General features: G+C 41.3%; 1 protein-coding gene across 2 annotated transcripts in view; it reads right to left on the bottom strand.

Annotated features, from left to right (window-relative positions):
- Nucleotides 1-8719: 8719 nt before the first annotated feature.
- HDHD5 (haloacid dehalogenase like hydrolase domain containing 5) overlaps nt 8720-19440 on the bottom strand; it is a 32315-nt gene continuing 21594 nt past the window's right edge. Inside the window, exon 10 of one of the 2 annotated variants that reach the window (XM_078075422.1) lies at nt 8720-10226. The gene's annotated coding sequence lies outside the window, so the exon portion shown is untranslated. Of the gene's footprint in view, nt 10227-14160; nt 15101-19440 lie in introns of those variants that run through there. The other variant, XM_036095093.2, reaches the window with a different exon arrangement.

Raw genomic sequence — 19440 nt, 5'->3', positions numbered from 1 at the left:
GGTGGTCTCAGCTCTGCCACTTAGCTTGTGTGATTTGGAACTGGTTATTTCCCCTCTCTAGCCTCACATTATCCAACTGTAAAAAGGGACCAATATCTACCTTAACAGGCTGTTATTAAGAGAGGTCATGAGTTCCAAGGGTTTAGCCTAGTGCCTGGCACAGAGTATGTACTCAGCTAAAGGCAGCTGGTGTTATCATAATTCCACTTAGCTCTTGTCTTAACCTCCCGGGGAACATTTCCTCACGGCACAAGTCACTAATGATGTTTTCTGGGCTGGATTCCTTCCTGAGGCCACATTCAGAATTCTGTCCCCCACAGCTTTGCACTTCAGTAAGTGCCAGGGAGCAAAGCTGCTCTCATTAGGACAGTGGTTCTTGGAGCTGGTCTCCACAGACTTCACAATGTGAGAGATTCGGCTCTGGCAGCGGTGCCAAGCCACATGGGGCAAGGTGGGGAATAAAGAGCGGGTGCAGCCCGCCCTCATGTGTGAGTGTCACAGCAGGTCCGGCAGATGTCAGGGCTGAGACAGTCCAGGTTAAAAAGCAGATTGGGGAGCTGCCAACTGCTAATGGGAGTGATTATAGCCAGGCTCCCAGCTCTCCCCCAGGGAAAACATCAGCCAACGACTAACCTGAAAGCTGACCCAAGACTTCTGCTCAAGTCAATGAAGCAGCTGAAGGAGCAAAAGCAGCGGATGAAGGCAAAGAACTGGGCTCCTGCAAGAACGCTGACACCTCTGTCCCCACGCCCCACACCTGCCGGCTCCCCTGACCCACTCACCACGCCCTCGTACTCCCCTCCTGCTCTCACCTGGCAGGCCCAGCCCCTCCTCCACACGTGCCTCAGGACAGGGATCCTCCCCCGTAACTTGAACTGTAACAGCCCTTTGAAGTTATCTTTTGTATTTCTGGGAAATGTACTGTCCATCAGTTAGATTAACTTTCTGTATGAGATCTTTTACCCCAATTTTTTCAGATCTGAGGCCCTGAATAAAAGACTACATATAATAAGGATGAGAAATCAGAGTACACAAAAGAATAAGTTGGTGGCCTGGGTATTGGAGGGATCTCCTCTTTGCACTGGGTTTTTCCTAATCTTCACACACACACACAGCCTTTGCTTCAGGCTGGAAAGGGCTTGACAAAGACATGACAAGGAGAAGAAGGAAAACAACAGACTTTCTCATATATAAAGTGAGAGCAAATATCCCACAAGGATGTAGAAAAGGGAAGACACAGTCACCAAGCACCTCATAAGCACTGAAGGTCTAACTAGATATCTTACACACAATACCTGGAAACTGAGACACAGAGAGGTTAAGCAACTTACTCCAAGTCACACAGCTAGTTAAAGTTAGATCCAGACTTCTCTCAGGGCATCCTGGGGGACAGGGACAAACTAAGCAGGTTTCAATCCAAAAAATATTTCCCTAAGAACCTGCTAAACACTGGGCACTGGGTAAGGTTCATTTGGAGACCTAATATTCTTGTCCTCCTGGAACGGAAAGGCTAAGGGCTCACTGCCTTCCTGGAGCAGCAGTGGATGGACTAGGAGTAAGGGAATGATACCCCCAGCCAGCTCAGCAGCATAGGAAAGCTCAGTGAGGCAAGGCCAACCCTTCCACATACTGAACCAAGGCCCCACTCTTTCCCGATCCATTCTCTGCTCACTATCACTGCCCTCTGTCATCTTCACAGCAAGAATAAAGAACAGGTCCAAAGAGAACTGTCAGAGGGGCGTGTGGAGCCCCACAGGTGCTCGGTGAAAAGACACAAGCAGGGTCCTCTGGTTCTCAACTACACAGTCACCATACTGACTCTGAGAAAATGAAAGGGGGGGCGCCTAGGTGGCTCAGTCGTTAGGCGTCTGCCTTCGGCTCGGGTCATGATCCCGGGGTCCTGGGATCGAGCTCCGCGTCGGGCTCCCTGTTCCGCGGGAGGCCTGCTTCTCCCTCTCCCACTCCCCCTGCTTGTGTTCCCTCTCTCGCTGTGTCTCTCTCTGTCAAATAAATAAATAAAATCTTAAAAAAAAAAAAAAAAAGAAAATGAAAGGGAAGCTGGCAGGGAACTGGGACTGAAGTAGGATGAGTCTGTGAAGCTTGGGCTTATTAGGAACTTGAAGCCTCAAAATGACTTTTAGAGCTCTCTGAAGATAGACACTATCCCTGCCCCAACTCATCCTCTAGTACCTGGAGCAAAGCTGTGCCTTGAGCTGCCCCATAGATATCTCACAGAGATGCCACTACCCTCTTGGATAAAGAAGTCCCAGCATCAGCACCTCCATGTGTCAGTCCCCAGGCTAGGTGTTGGGGTTCCAGAGACTAAAACAAAGCAAGTCTTTTCCTAGGCATTCACCCTGGGAAGGAGACACAGTGAAGTGACCGAATGCGAAAGAGGGTGCAGAAGAGGTGAAAACAGGAGTCAGTAAAGCCTTCAGAGAGGAGGGGATGTGCGAGCTGTTGTAAAAGGTGGGCAGATGATGGTTAGCAGATGGGGGGGGGGGGGGTTGAGTTGGGAGAGCATTCCAGGTAGAAGGAGCAAGATGAACAAAGTACCTATGGTATGAAATAGCAGGACACATTTAAGGAATTACAAGTATTTGACATTGCTTGCATATGAAGTGCAAGAAGATGCAATAAAAGGTAAGGCTGAGGGAAGAGGCAGGAGTTAGGTTACATAGGACCTCATATGCCACACTGAACTTGGGCTGCATTCTGAGAGAATAGGGAACTCTTGAAAGCAGAAATGTAACAAGAACAGATCTGCATTTTGGAAAAGTTGCTTTGCAGTAAAGATGATGGAATGGAGGGAAGAGAAAATGAAAGCAGAGACTATGTTCCACTTCTGGCAATACTGTGAACTAAATAATATAAAACCTCTCCAGCTCACAAAAAAACACAAGATAAAATTGAATGTCCTTTTAAATGCCCAGTTAAAAGAGTAAGATAAATTCTTGGGGCCATAAAGAAAGAGCGAACTGGAAGCCAGAATGGTAAGTGAAGTGAATGATGCTGTGAGTGCCTTCACATATGTAGGCTGTCTCAATAGGGAATGTTGTCTAAGATGGTAAGGACAAGCCATAAATAGCAATCTAATTTAAATTTACCTAATATTAATTGAAATAAATTGAAACTTAGAATTCAATTCCTCCATCTCTCTAGCAACATTTCAACTGCTCAAAAGCCCCATGTGACTAGTGGCTACCATATGGACAGCAGATATAAAACTCCATTACTGTGGCAAGTTCTATTGGACCATGCAGATGGGAACTTGGATTTAATAGCCAAACAGAGACAGGAAACCTGGCATTCAACCCAAATGAGGCAAGAAGGCAGAGCTGACCTTCCTACATAAAACCAGAACCCTCAATGAAAGGATGGACTAGAAAAACAAATCTACCACCCAAACAGGGAGACTACATGGAGACGAATGAGCATTGGCCTAGGCTGGAAGTGAAATAAAAACCTTTCCTGGAAATTCATTACCATGGGTTTATACCACGTATAGATTTGAAATTTGAATGATCTCATGCTGAAAAATTAACATAAATATTGGCTGTAGGCTGATAATAACCATGGATGCCTCTCAAAAGCAAATATAAAACAGTTCTGAAGGGACACACCTTCAAACCAGGCCTTAAAGAAGTCCCATAGATAAAACACCAGTAAAAGTGAGCTCACAATCCCAAATTACAAAACACATAAGGAAGTAACCCATCATGAATGAAAGCCAGCAGATTAAACATACAGCAAGATTAGACCCTCCCCACCCCACCACCAAGAACTTCAAATGATGAAGGCTATACCACCAATAGGTTTACTACGATTAAAAACATAAAAAAGAATACGATGCTATAAAAAAAAGAATAGTATAGAAAAAGAAAAGAATAAGGCAGGGAGAAGTACATCCAAGAATGGCAGTGTGTGGATCTCTGTGAATTTTCTCTCCAGTGAAACAACCACAACTGGTGGAAGCTATAAAAAAACAACCATTTAAAATTTCTGAAAATTGTCTTAGGGCACCCAGCAAATGGAAAAATATTTATTCAAGAAAGCATACTAAATCTCTTTAAGAATAGCAAGCGTCTGTGGCATTTAAGCCACAACCTGCTCCCTTCCCTCCCCCCGCTGAGTGTGATAGAAACTCTACTTCGGTTGAGTACAGCCAAGAAGAAGGGGCTCCCTATCTCCCAGTCTAGGATAATAGTTTCTCCCTAGGAAGGGATTTCTAATCCCACCCCCCACCCCCGCTTCCTGTGTAGAAATTCTGTGCCAAAAAAGCACAGCTGAGAGGTCTGAGGTTCCCTACTTCCACCCAGTCCCTTCTTGTAGAGTAAAAGTTCTAACCTAGGTGTGGCAGGCCAAAAATACTGGGCCAAATCACCCTGTCCCAGCTCACTGGTAGCCTAGGGGTCCCAGGCAAGGAGAAGCAAGCGGAGAAAACAAGGGCCTATAACCGCCTCCTCTCATCCCCTTCCAATTCGTAGAAAAGGTGATTCACTCCAAGAGAAGTATGTTGCCGAGCCGTGGCACAACAGCGCTGCCTTAGATGTAGAAAACAAAGAACTCTGTAGCTCAACCTAAGGAGACTGACTTTATTTGGAACAGAGTGTGGGGAAGTTCAAGTCTAAAGGCAGTGTTGAAGACAACGGAGCTCTTGGTGGTGAGTAATTTAGAGGAGGCTGATAGTTCCATGATGGAACAAGTGAAACAGTAAACTAGCTAAAAGTTTAACAGAACTAGGGAAAGAGCTAAAAAGAACCCACCTGGGGACAGAGTAAGCCTCAAAAACTGGTCTCAAGAACTACCCCTGCAAAGGGGCCCAACTCTATTGGATCAGATGTGGAGCAATTGATGCCCCAGGACATTGTCAAAAATAACAGGATAATCAGTTATCAATTAGTGAAGATTAACAGATGGGTGTGATACCAATATAGGTCGACCAGCCAGAAGCAAAACTGGGAGATCAGGGGAAAACAGTCAATGAGAACCCAGCTAAAACTGCAGCCATCCCAGGAGGGAAGGGAGACTGGGTGCATGTCCAAGGCTATTGAAGAGACATCAGAGGCTTCGCACTACAAGGAAAATAGACTTCACTGAATTTGTCCAGCCATGGATATCCATGACATCCACGATATCCATGACAAAAAGTCTTGAGGTGGGGGTGAGAGATCATGGTCAGTTTCCTGAATTGTTACAAGATATTATCTTAAATGTCCAGTTTTAAAACATTATGAAACATATAAAGAAAAGAGGAAAGTGTAACTCATACATAGGGAAAGAAAGCCAGACAACAGAAACTGTTATTGAGGGGCCCAGACACTGGCTTTAGGAGACAAATACTTCAGAGCAGCTACTATAAATATGTTCAAAGAACTAAAGGAAACCACACTTAAAGAATTATAGGAAAGTATAATGACAATGTCTCATCAAATAGAAAATATGAAGAGACAGAAACAATAATAATAATACCAAATGGAAACTTTAGAGTTGAAAAGTTCAATAACTAAAATGAAAAATTCATTAGAGGGACTCAACAGTACATCTGAGCTGGCAGAAAAAAGATTCAGCAAACTAAAAGATACATTGATATAGATTAAACACTCTGAAGAACAGGGAGAAAAAAGAATGAAGAAAAAAATGAACAGAACCTCAGAGAGATAATGGGACACCATTAATCATATCAACATACACATAATGAGAGTACTTGAAAGAGAGAAAGAAAAAAGCAGAAAAAAAAATTCAAAGAAATAATTTCTTGAAAACTTCCCAAATTTGATGAAAACTATTAATCCACACATCCAAGAATTCAACAAACTCCAAGTAGCATAAATGCAGAGATCTAGACAAATCATAGTCAAAATGTTAAAAGCAAAAGACAAGAAAGAAATCTTGAAAACAGCAAGAACAACATCATATACAAGGAAATCCCAATAAGATTAACAGTTAACTTTTCATCAGAAAGAGTAAAGGCCAGGGGTGCCTGGCTGGCTTGATCAGTGGAGCATGCAACTCTTAATCTCAGGGTCCTGAGTTCAAGCCCCACATTGGGCATGGAGCCGGAAGGAAGGAAGAAGGAAGGAAGGAAGGAAGGAAAGAGGGAGGGAGGAAGGAAGGAAGGAAGGTGGAAGGAAGGAAGGAGGGAAAGAAAGAAATGGGAGAGGGAGGGAGGAAAGGAAAGGAAAGGGAAAGAGAAAGAGGGAAGGAAGGAGGGAGGGAGGGAGGGAGGGAGGGAAGGAAGGAAGGAAGGAAGGAAGGAAGGAAGGAAGGAAGGAAGGGAGGGAGGGAGGGAGGGAGTAAAGGCCAGTGGCAGTGGGATGACATATGCAAAGTGCTGAAAAAAAAAGTGAAACAAGGGATGCCAGGGTAGCCCAGTCCATTAAGCAGCAGACTCTTGGTTTTGGCTCAGGTCGTGATCTCATGGGATCAAGCCCTGCACTGGGCTCCACACTCAGCAGGGAGTCTGCTTGGGATTCTTTCTCTCTCCCTCTGCCCCTCTCCTTACTAACATGCTCTCTCTCTCAAATAAATAAATAAATCTTAAAAAAAAAAAAAAAAAAGTCAAGCAAGATTCTTATATCCAGCAAAACTATCTTTCAAAAATGAAGATGAAATAGACATTTCTAGACAAGCAAAATCTGAGAAACCTATTGCTGGCACGGCTACCTTATTTTTAAAATGTTATACTGAAGGACGTTCTTCAGGCTGAAAACAATAATTCAAATCCACACACAACAAAAACAGAGTGCCAGTAAAGGTCATTATGTAGGTAATTATAAAAAATAATGAGTACTTCTACTCCTTTCTTCTAAATTATGTATAAAGCAATTGCAGTAAAGGTTCTCATGTAGGTAATTATAAAATATAATACAACTGCACATTTCTTCTTTCTTCCAACTCCTTTAAAAATTATATCTTTTTATCAAATGGTACTGGAACAACTGGTGAACATCCACATGCAAAAAAAAAAAAGGAAAAAAAAAGAATCTTACACCCTTCACAAAATTAACTCAAAATGGATCACAGACCTAAATGTAAAACACATAAAACTCCTAGAAGATAACATAGGAGAAACTCTAGATGACCTGGATTTGGTAATGACTTTTTAGATACAAACACCAAAATCATGATCCCTGAAAGAAAGAATTGATAAGACAGACTTCATTAAAATTAAAAATTTCTGCTCTGCAAAAGACATTGTTGAGAGACTGAAAAAAACCACAGACTAGAATATTTGCAAAAGACATATTTGATAAAGGAATATTATCCAAAACACACCCAGAACTCTTAAAATTCAACAATAAGGAGACAACCCAATTAAAAAATGGGCCAAAGACCTTAACAGACATCTCACTAAAGAAGATAAACAGAGGGCAAATAAGCACATGGAAAGATCCTAAACATTACATATCAGAGAAATGCAAATTAAAACAACAATGAGGGGGCACCTGGGTGGCTCAGGCGTTTTAAGCATCTGCCTTCAGCTCAGGTAGTCCTGGGATCAAGCCCCACATCGGGCTCCCTGCTCGGCAGGAAGCCTGCTTCTCCCTCTCCCACTCCCCCTGCTTGTGTTCCCTCTCTCGCTGTCTCTCTCTCTCTCTGTCAAATAAATAAATAATATCTTTTAAAAAATTAAAAATAAAAGAAATGCAAAATGATACAGCCACTTTGGAACACACTTCGGCATTTCTATAAAAATAAACATACTATTACCATATGATCCAGCAATTGCACTTCTTGGTATTTACCCAAGGAGTTTAAAACTTATATCCACACAAAAACCTGCACATGGATATTTATAGCAGTTTTATTCCTGATTACCAAAACGTGAAACCAAGATGTCCTTCAATATGTGAATAAACTATACAAACAATGAAATATTATTCAGTGCTAAAAAGAAATGAGCTATCAAGCCATGAAAAGACATGGAAGGGGGCAACTGGGTGGCTCAGGTCATGATTCAGAGATCGAGCCCTGCATGGGGTTGGACACTCAGTGCAGAGACTGCTTAAGACTTTTTCTCCCTCTCCCTTTGCCCCTCCCCCAGCTCAGGTATGCAGGCTCTCCCTCTCTCTAATAAGTAAAATCTTAAAAAAAAAAAAAAAAAAAGACATGGAGGAACCTCCAATGCATATTACTAAGTCCAAAAAAAAAAATAGCCAATCTCAAAAGCCCACATACTATATGATTCCAACTATATGACATTCTGGAAAGGCAGAACTATGGAGAATATAAAAAGATCAGTGTTTGCCATGCGTTAGGAGAAAGGGAGGAATAGGTGAACAAAGGGGGATTTTTAGGGCAGTGAAAATACTCTGCATGGTATTATAATGATGGATACAGGTCATTATACATTTGTCTAAACCTACAGAATATATATCACAAAGAGTGAACCTTAAGGGAAACCATGGACTTTGGGTGATTATGATGTGTCAATATAGGTTCATCCTATCCTTATGAAAAAGATGTGCCACTCTAGTAAGTGATGTTGATAATGGGGGGAGGCTATGCATTTGTGGGGACACAGAGTATATGAAATAACTCTGTACTATTCTCTCAATTTTGAGAACGTAAAACTATTAAAATTGTCTTTTGAAAAATCCAATTGCAGGGGCACCTGGCTGGCTCAGCTGGTAGAGCATGTGACTTTTGATCTCATGGTTGTGAGTTCAAGCACCAAGTTGGGCATAGAGATTACTTTAAAACACACACACACACATAACTGCATATAATTTTAATTGTATTGTTGGGCCTTTAACACATAGAAATACAATATATTTGACAACAACAACATAAAGGAGGTGGTTGGGAGCAAAGCTGTATTAAAGGATCAAACATCAGATGGTAACCTGAATTCTCAGAAATGAAGAGAACCAGAAATGACAAACTTTATATAGTTTCTCTCCCTTCTTTCTTTAGAAGACATAAAATTAGGGGTGCCTGGGTGACTCAATTGGTTAAATATCAGACTCTTGATTTCAGCTCAGCTCACGACCCCAAGGTCCTGGGATTGAGCCCTGGGTCAGGCTCCATGCTGAGTGTGGAGCCTGCTTGAGAGTCTCTCTCTCCCTCTCCCCCTTCCCCCCACTCATGCTCGCTCTCAATCAATAAAAGACAAAATTATATAAAGTCATAATTACAACAAAGTATTGTTCGGTTTGTAACATATATAGATAGAGCATGTTTATCAGTAATAGGACTAAAAAGGGAAGGGAATAAAAAGACACAGAAGTATAGTTTCTAGGGTGCCTGGGTGGCTCAGTCGGTTAAGTGTCTGCCTTCGGCTCACCAGGGTACTGGGATCGAGCCCCATGTCCAGCTCTCTGCTCAGCAGGGAGCCAGTTTCTCCCTCTCCCTCTCTCCCTCCCTGCTGCCTGTGCTCGCTCTCTCTGTCAAATAAATAAAATCTTAAAAAAAAAAGAAGTATAGTTCCTGTATCTCACTGGAATTAAATTAGTATAAATCTGAAGTAGATTCTCATAAGCTAAGATGGTATAAGCTCTAAAGCAACCACTAAGAAAATAACTAAAAATTTAATTTGAAATTAAAGGAGTTAAATGTTATACAAGAAAAAAATCACTTAATACAAAAAATATTTCTTTAAAAATTAGAACCTCAGATTTCAAATATATAGTCATTGAAAATAATTTAATAGATGAATTAAGCAGAAAATTACACAACTGAAGAGAGTTAGTAAATTTAATAATATATCTGAGGAGATTCTCTAGAATGCAGAACAGAGAGCTAGAGAGTGGAATATATAAAAGAGAGATCAAAAGACATGGTGGATGAGTTGGGAAGATCCAAAATATGCCTAAAGAAGTTCCAGAAGGAGAAAACAGAAACAATGGGAGAAAGACAATAAAGAAATTTTAGCTGAAAAATTTCCAAAATTGGTGAAAGAACTTCTCCAGTCTAGAGATTTAGAAATTGCAATGAGTCCTAAACAGGGTGAATAAAAATAAACATACTCCTAGATGCTTTGAAGTCAAACTACAAAATGTCTAAACAAGGAAAAGATCTTAAGAGAAACCAGACAGTAAAAACAACTTACTTACAAAGAACAAGTCAGATTGACAGCAGACTTTTCATCAGAAATAAGAGAAGCCAAAATGCAACTATGATTTAAAAAAATACAGCTAGAGGCATCTGGATGGCTCAGTTGGTTGGGTGTCCGACTCTTGGTTTCAGCTCAGGTCATGATTTCTGGGTCATGGGGTCGAACTCTGCAATTGGTGGGAAGTATGCTTGAGATTCTCTCCCACTGCCCCTCCCCCCACTCGTGCTCGCTTGCTGTCTCTAAAATAAATAAATCCTTAAAAAATACAGCTAAATATATCCGTAATCACAATAAATGTCCCATTAAATAACAGATTATCAGATTAGATTTTTTTTTAACTTCTAGCTATACGCTTTTTATAAGAAATAGCCCTAAAACATAAAGACAAAGATTGAAAGTAAAAGGCTGAAGGGGTGCCTGGATGGCTCAGTTGATTATGTGTCTGCCTTGGGCTCAGATCATGATCTCAGGGTCCTGGGATCAAGCCTCATGTTGGGTTCCCTGCTCAGCAGGGAGTCTGCTTCTCCCTCTCCCTCTGCCCCTCCTCCCCACTCGTTCTCTCTCCCTCAAGTAAAGTCTTTTAAAAAAAAAAAAGGCTGAAATATATATATATAATGTATTTTTAGTACATTTATGTAAATAAACCAGGCAAATATTAACTAAAAAAAAGCTTTGGCTATATTACTAAAAATAAAATGTATGCCCCCTCAATTATTAGGGGTAAAGGATTTCACCATATCATGATTTAAAAAAGACAATATAACACAGTGGGCGCCTGGGTGGCTCAGTTGGTTAAGCGACTGCCTTCGGCTCGGGTCATGATCCTAGAGTCCCGGGATCGAGTCCCACATCGGGCTCCCTGCTCAGCAGGGAGTCTGCTTCTCCCTCTGACCCTCTTCCCTCTTGTGCTGTCTCTCATTCTCTCTCTCAAATAAATAAATAAAATCTTAAAAAAAAAAAAAAAAAAAGGCTAAAGACAATATAACACAGTAATTACGGGCACACTCTAAAGCTAGATTCAAATCCTAATTCCACCACTTAGAAGCTGGGTGACCTTTGGCAAATTACTTAATCTCTGTCATCAATTTTCTCATCTGTAAAATGGGGACAATAATAGTACTTACTTCACAGAATTGTTATGAGGGGGAAAAATTAATGTATAATTAATATATTGAAAGCACTTACAAAATCCTTGGAACATAGTCCTATATAAGTACTTGCTGGTACAAAAGGACCAAGTTCCAGAAAGACGTAATTCTGAACTTGTACGTACCAAATAACATAGCCTCAAAACGTATAAAGCAAAAATGGATAATTATGAGACATTGGCAAATATATATATATATTTTTAAAGATTTTATTTATTTATTTGAGAGAGAGAATGAGATAAGAGTATGAGAGGGGGGAGGGTCAGAGGGAGAAGCAGACTCCCCACTGAGCAGGGAGCCCGATGCGGGATTCGATCCTGGGACTCCAGGTTCATGACCTGAGCCGAAGGCAGTCGATTAACCGACTGAGCCACCCAGGCGCCCTATTTTTTTTTTTTTTAAGATTTTATTTATTTGACAGAGAGAGAGAGTGAGAGCAGGAACACAAGCAAGGGGAGCAGGAGAGGGAGAAGAAGGCCTCACACTGAGCAGGGAGCCCGACGCGGGACTCGATCCCAGGACCCCGGGATCATGACCTGAGCCGAAGGCAGATGCTCAACGACTGAGCCACCCAGGCACCCCGCAAATATTTTATTATAGTGGGGGATATAAACACATCTCTTAGTAATGGATAGATCAAATAGTTGAAACACTGGTAAAGAAATACAGTTTTGGGCGCCTGGGTGGCTCAGTTGGTTAAGCGACTGCCTTCGGCTCAGGTCATGATACTGGAGTCCCGGGATCGAGTCCCGCATCGGGCTCCCTGCTCAGCAGGGAGTCTGCTTCTCCCTCTGACCCTCCCCCCTCTCATGCTCTATCTCATTCTTTCTCTCAAATAAATAAATAAAATCTTAAAAAAAAAAAAAGAAATATAGTTTTAACTGCATCATTAACAAGCTTGATATAATGGCTGAATATAGAACTGTGTATCCCCCAAATTAGATTACTACACATTGTCTACAAATACATGTGCAAGGGCTCCTGGGTGGCTCAGTCACTGAGCGTCTGCCTTTGGCTCTGGTCATGATCCTAGGGTCCTGGAATCGATCCCGGCAGCGGGCTCCCTGCTCCGCGGGAAGCATGATTCTCCCTCTCCCACTCTCCCTGCTTGTGTTCCCTCTCTCGCTGTGTCTCTCTCTGTCAAATAAATAAATAAAATCTTAAAAAAATATATATATATGTGCAACATTACAAAACCTGACCGTGTACAGACTATATTCCTTGACCTCAAAGCAATTAGATTAGTAACACAGTAACAGAAAGATAACCAACCACTCCCCATACATTTGGAATATTTTATTATTTTTTTAAACAGATATTTAGGAGTTTTTGTTTTGTTTTTAGAGTTAGAGATTTTATTTGAGAGAGAGCGAAAGAGCACAAACGGTGGGGAGAGGCAGAGGGAGAAAAGCAGACTCCCTGCTGAGCAGGGAGCCCAACACAGGGCTTGATCCCAGGACCCTCAGATCATGACTTGAGCCGAAGGCAGACACTTCACTGACTGAGCCACCCAGGTACCCCCATTTGGAATATTTTAAAACATACTTTCCAATAATTCATGTAAAAATTGGAAAATATTTAGAGCTAAATGATTACGAAAATACTGTCAAAATTAATGTGACACAGCCAAAGCAAGATTTAGAGCAAAATTTATAGCCTTAAACGTTTGTTACAAAAGCAGGAAGACTAAAAATTAGTAGGTTAAGCATCCAAATAAGTGGGAGAAAGAACAGAGTAAATGCAATGAAAACATAAAGAAAATATTAAAGAACAGAAATAATTAAAATTTACATTTACATACACAAATATCTGGCATAATTTATTAAGTAAAAAGGGAGAAAGTATAAATAAAACAATATTAGGAATGAAAAAGGACATCTAAGTATAGAAACAATGGAGATTTATAATATTATGAACAATGTTATACCAATGTATTTGAAGATTTAGAGAAAAATGGTAAATGCCCTAGAAAAACTGTCATATATAGCAAAATCTGAATATATATTTAAATCTTAAAGAAATTGAATCAGTAATTAAAAGCATCCCCCACAAAATTTACCAGGTCCAGATAATTATGTGTTCCACCAACATTCAAGAAACTGACAATTCTATTTTATTTATTTTTTTTAAAGAGACAAGTATTTTTCTTTTTCTTTTTTTTAATATTATTTATTTATTTGACAGAGAGACACAGTGAGAGAGGGAACACAAGCAGGGGGAGTGGGAGAGGGAGAAGCAGGCTTCCCACAGAGCAGGGAGCCGAATGCGGCTCGACCCCAGGGCCCTGGGATCATGACCTGAGCCAAAGGCAGACGCTTAATGACTGTGCCACCTGGGCGCCCTGATAATCCTATTTTAAACAAGCTGCTACAGAAAATAGAAAAAGATAAAATGGACCACCATTTCTGAGGCTAATATAATCGATATCAAAACCAGACAAAGACAGCAGAAAATAATTAAAATATATAGGCCAATCTCATTTATGAACATAGACAAAGAGCTCCTAAACAAATGCTAGCTAGTAGCAGCCAGCAATATGCAACATAACCAATTAGGTTTTAGCACAAGGATGCAAGGAAGATGAAGAGATGAAAAAAAAAATCTACACTGTAACTTATCACATTAATAGATTAAAGGATAAAAGCATTTATAATTTATACATATACTCAGTAAGTATAAACAACTTCCAACATTTATTAAACAAAAATTTAGCAAAACAGAATTTCTTTAGCCTAGTAAATAGTAATATGGCAACAAAGACAGGGTAGATGCTGATCATTTCTTTTTTCTAGGCACAAAGGAAGACATTTCCCACCCTCCTTGTAGTTGCACTGGAACCATGTGCCTGGCCAATGGATGTGGACAGAAGTGATGTGTACCACTCCCCGGTCTGGTCATAAATCCCTTCACAGTCATCCATTCTCTCTCTCTCCTCCACAGAGACCTTGGAAATCATGTGTTGAGGATGACAGCATCACAAAAATGGAAGGTGCCAGGATCCCTGAGTCACTATTTGGAGGGGAAAGGCCAAGAATAGCCACCTAGCCCACATCAGATTATGAAATGAGCAATACACAATTTTTTTAAGAGTTTATTTTAAGTAATCTCTACACCCAACATGAGGCTCAAACTCACAACCCTGAGCTCAAGAGTCACATGCTACCAACTGAGCCAGCCAGGGACCCCAACATTTATTTAGTTAAGCCACATTATCATATATTTTCATATATTTCATATATTTATTCTTTCTTTTTTTTAGAAACCCTAAGTGGAAATCATAAATGATGGATCATTGTAGGCATGGCTTATGCAAGAAAGAAGATCCAAATTCAGAAGACCCATATCAAATATATGGCATTAACTATAAAGATTTGTGAATAAATGTGCATTTATGTGTTCAAGTTAAAATAAAATCTTTTTTTTTTTTTAATATTTTATTTATTTGACAGAGAGAGAGACAGCGAGAGAGGGAACACAAGCAGGGGGAGCGGGAGAGGGAGAAGCAGGCTTCCCGCCGAGCAGGGAGCCCGATGCGGGCCTCGATCCCAGGACTCTGGGATCATGACCTGAGCCGAAGGCAGACGCTTAACAACTGAGCCACCCAGGCGCCCCTAAAATAAAATCTTTAAGGATATGTAAGTAACACTTTTTACAATTACTGACTTTTTCATTTAATGGACCAACCATAGATTTCAATCTGATTTTACTATGTTCAGAGTTCTAGCTTGACTAAAAATATATCTTTGACCTCTGCAGCTCTTAATATCCAATGCATGCTTCTTGTGTATCTTTACCATGCTGTATTGCAATTGTTAAATTGAATGTTAGTTCCCGTATTCTAAGTACCTTGAAAGCCATAGTTCTTTCTGCAACCTTTAATAGAGTTTCCAGGCTAGGGGGAAAAGCAAACATTAAATAAGTAATTTGAATGAGATTATTGAGTTATCTGAGCAAGTAATTTGTGATGCTGTATGATCATACAGCAAGGAGACATAGTACAGTTTTAATTTATCCCACTTCTTAAAAAATGGAGGTATGGGGTGCCTGGGTGGCTCAGTCGTTAAGGGTCTGCCTTCGGCTCAGGTCATGATCCTAGGGTCCTGGGATCGAGCCTGTCGGGCTCCTTGCTCAGCAGGAAGCCTGCTTCTCCCTTTCCCATGGCCCGTGCTTGTGTTCCCTCTCTCACTGTGCCTCTCTCTGTAAATAAATAAATAAAATCTTTAAAAAAATAAAAATTAATAAAAATTAAAAATAGAGGTATAATTTACATATAACATTATATATTTTTTAAAATTGAAGTATAACTGGGGCACCTGGCTGGCTCAGTTGGTGGAGCATACAACTCTTGATCTCAGGGTTGTATGTTCAAGCCCCACATTGAGTACAGAGATTACTTAAAAATAAATCATCTTTTTTTTAAATTAAGGTATAATTTACACATAACATATAGCTTCAGGTGTACAACATAATTATTTGATATTTGTATATATTGCAAAAACGATCACCACAGTAAGTCTAGTTAATAGTTAACATCCATCTCCAGAGTTAACAAAATTTTTTTTCTTGCAAAGAATTTTTAAGTATTAGCAACTTTCAAATATGTAATACAGCATTATTATTTTTTTTTTTAATTTTATTTATTTATTTGACAGAGAGAGAGGTAGCGAGAGCAGGAACACAAGCAGGGGGAGTGGGAGAGGGAGAAGCAGGCCTCCCGCCGAGCAGGGAGCCCGATGTGGGACTCGATCCCAGGACCCTGGGATCATGACCTGAGCCGAAGGCAGACGCTTAACGACTGAGCCACCCAGGCGCCCAGCATTATTTTTTTAAAGATTTATTTATTTTGAGAGAGAGAGAGCATGAGCAGGAGGGAGCGAGCACAGAGCCCAATGTGGGGTTCGATCTCACGACCCTGAGATCATGACCCAAGCCAAAACAAGAGTTGGCTGCCCAACAGACTGCACCACCTAGGTCCCCGTTTAATACAGTATTATTAAATACAGTATTATTAAATACAGTCACTATGTTGTACATTATATCCTATGACTTACTAATTTTCTAACTGGAAGCTTGTACATTTTGGCCCCCTTCACCCATTTTGTCTACTCCCAACCCCCACCTCCGACAACCACCAATCTCTTCTCTAGACTGTGAGCCCTGGGGTGTTTGGTTTTTTTTTTTTTTTGGTTGTTTAGATTCCACATATAAGTGAGATCAGACAGTATTTATCTTTCTATAACTTACTTCACTTAGCATAATGCCCTCAAGGCCCATCCATGTTACTGTAAATGCAAGATTTCCTTCCTTTTATAGCTGAATATTCCATTGTATATATGTAAATGTATACATTATGTGTGTGTATAGATACATAGACAATTTATCGATTCATCCATTGATAGACACTTATCACATATGTGTTTCTGCATGCTATTCTGTCCCATTGGTTCGTATCCCTCTGCCAACAGAATACTGTCTTAATAAGTTTATAAAAATGTCTGGAATTGGATAGGGACCAAGTCAAGACAGTGAGCTCTTTCAAGACCAAGGCAGTTTCTCACTTCTTATCCTTGGGCTTAGTAGGTAGGTGCTCAACAATCATTTTCTAAGTAAATAAATGAAGCCAAAAGAGGAAGTTAGAAAGACCAAAGGAGAAAGCAGACAAGGGACATGCCCCTCCCCTCTCCAAAGAGAGGTCCCAGAAATGCTAAGGCTGATCTGGTAGGAGTGTAAGGCAGAATGCTCGAATCAGAGTGGGAGGAGGTGGAGAGAGTTTCAAGCTAGACCCCTCTTCTAAACCTCCCAAAAAATAGAAAATGACAGAAGGCTTTTGGAACCAAGAGCTAGAGGAGCCTGGAAGCAAAAGCTAAAGCTGTCAGCTTCCCAGCAGTTCACACCCTGAGACAATCCTCCCACCTCCAACCCCCGAAGCTGCCAAAAGCCCCAGGCAGAGAAACAGACGTCCCAAGATGGCCCCAGCCTCAGCAGCACCATGCAGCACTGGGGAAGTGACAGTGACTGGGGGGGAAAAAACACTATTATAGCTGAGATATTTTAAAATTCCACCCTCAAGGCAGCATCCGGTTGCTATGGCAACCGTAGCTCTGCTGGGAGTCCTGATTACCAACTTGCTAGATGCACCTGCCTCTGGCAGCCTAGAGGTGTCCTCAAGAGGCCGGGAGCTGCTGCCACCAAGGGGAACACCAAGGAAGTGCCCCTAAGTTCTGGCTCCAAGGTAATGACTGAAGAGACCCAAGGTTCAATGTGAACACCCCATGGTATAGTTTTGTTCCATGTTATTAATTTTATTAAAAATATGGGCCTACTTACTGTTCAGATTGAATTACAAAGTCTTTTTTATTTTGTGTTCACTTGGCTCCATCAAAACACAAAAAGGTAACATTTTCATTTAGCTTGGGACTGAACAAATGAAGCAGTTGGTTGTGAGTTTTGGTTCCACAGTTTAGACCAAGCCCCTAAGGGACAAGACTGGCCCTGGAGCTGAGTGGCTGGCCCTGCCCTCCAATATAGATTTGCATAAGTACTGCTGCAGACACTTGCTCTTCGGCACCCAGTCTGGAATGGCTTTTGGTATCTTTAGGAAACCCAAACAAGAGGCCACAGAGCCAGAATGACAGGCAGCCAATGGGAAGAGCAAGAGGCAGATAGATGCTGCCATTCTGTCATTTCAATGTGGAGCGAAGGAATCTTGACTCTGGCAAGATTCCTCTCCACATAGTCATACTTGGCTTTATTTTCCAAATCATTTCTGCACTCACCTGTCATTCCATTTGGTAAGCTTGACCTATTTGGCCCAAGGAGAGCTCACACACGTTGTACGCACAACAGCAGCTGCTCCGGGATATAAAGCAATGTTTGGAGGAGAAGGGCAGTGGGCTGGCTAAGGGTGGGGAGAGTCTAGTGCATGTCTCAGGGAAAACACTGGGCTCAATCAGGAGACTGAACTGCAAACCCAGCCCCTCCATTTGCTAACTGACTTTGGACACATCATCAGTGAAAGGTGAACTTCTTGAGGGCAGGTATTGTTGCCAATGACTGGTCATTGCTATGGCATCTAGGATGGTATTTGGCACCAAGCAGATCTTCAATAGATGTTTCAGAAATGAAAGAATGAATAGTCTCTGCCGTAGTGCCTTCATTTATAAAACTGAGATAAGAATTCTCTCCCCATTAGGGGCTTTGGGAAGCTCTAACAAAATAGGATGAATGACGTCTAACTTAAAATGCTTCGGAAAAGGTTAAGTGATGCACAAATGTAAGCTAGCAAGACTGTTACTCAACGCAACAGCTCAGATGACTATTAGACAAGATGCTTCGGAGGCCAGGGCTTACCCATTTCCTCAGAGCACTTGGAAGAAATACTCACAGTTAAATGCCTTCTGGGTCCCAGGCACTGGTGTTGTACTACTTACTTGCCTACCCATCATCCATTCTACTAGTCTTCCTTAAAAACAGACCCTTATTTTCTCTGAGCAAGAGTGCACCCTGTCCCTGCCTCCTTGTAGCTACCGGTGCCTGTATGATCCACCTGTAGTCAACCAGACAGAACCAAAGTCTGGAAAAGTTCTTTTAAAGGAATCCAGCTCAGGGAGCCTGAGTGGCTCTGTCAGTTAAACGCCTGCCTTCGGCTCAGGTCATGGTCTCAGGATCCTGGGATCAAGCCCGGCATCAGGCTCCCTGCTCAGCAGGGAGTCTGCTTCTCCCTCTCCCTGCACCCCTAAAAGTCTCTGGGCACCCTGCTCGTGCTCTTTTTGTCTCTCAAATAAATAAATCTTTTTTTAAAAATAAATAAAAGTAAATAAATAAGTAAATAAAGGAATCCAGCTCCACTTGCTTCGTCTTCACCTTTTCCTCCTTCCTCCTTGGAATGTGGATGAGAGGCCAAAGGGTAGAATGGTGCCATCTTGCAAGTGGACAAACACACATGCTGAGGATGGTAGGCCAAGCACCTGAGTCCTTGATGACACACCCTTGAGTTGCCTCCCCAGCCTGAAATGCCTACTCTGAATTTCCTATTGCTTAGAAAAATAACCACCTATTTGTTCAAGCCACTGCAGTCAGATTTCTGTAACAAGCAGCTGAACAAAATCCTAAATTATACAGTACTGTACTTAAAATAGTTCATTTATGAAATACGCATTGCCAATGCCAATTTTACAGATGAGAAAATGGAAGCCTGGCGAAGTGAAGGAAATTGCCCAAGGCCATATAGCT

The sequence above is a fragment of the Halichoerus grypus genome, chromosome 6 (genome assembly GCF_964656455.1).
Source record: "Halichoerus grypus chromosome 6, mHalGry1.hap1.1, whole genome shotgun sequence".
NCBI lineage: Eukaryota > Metazoa > Chordata > Mammalia > Carnivora > Phocidae > Halichoerus > Halichoerus grypus.
The sequence above is the reverse complement of the archived record's forward strand: the minus strand, read 5'-3'. Positions and strand labels throughout refer to the sequence as shown.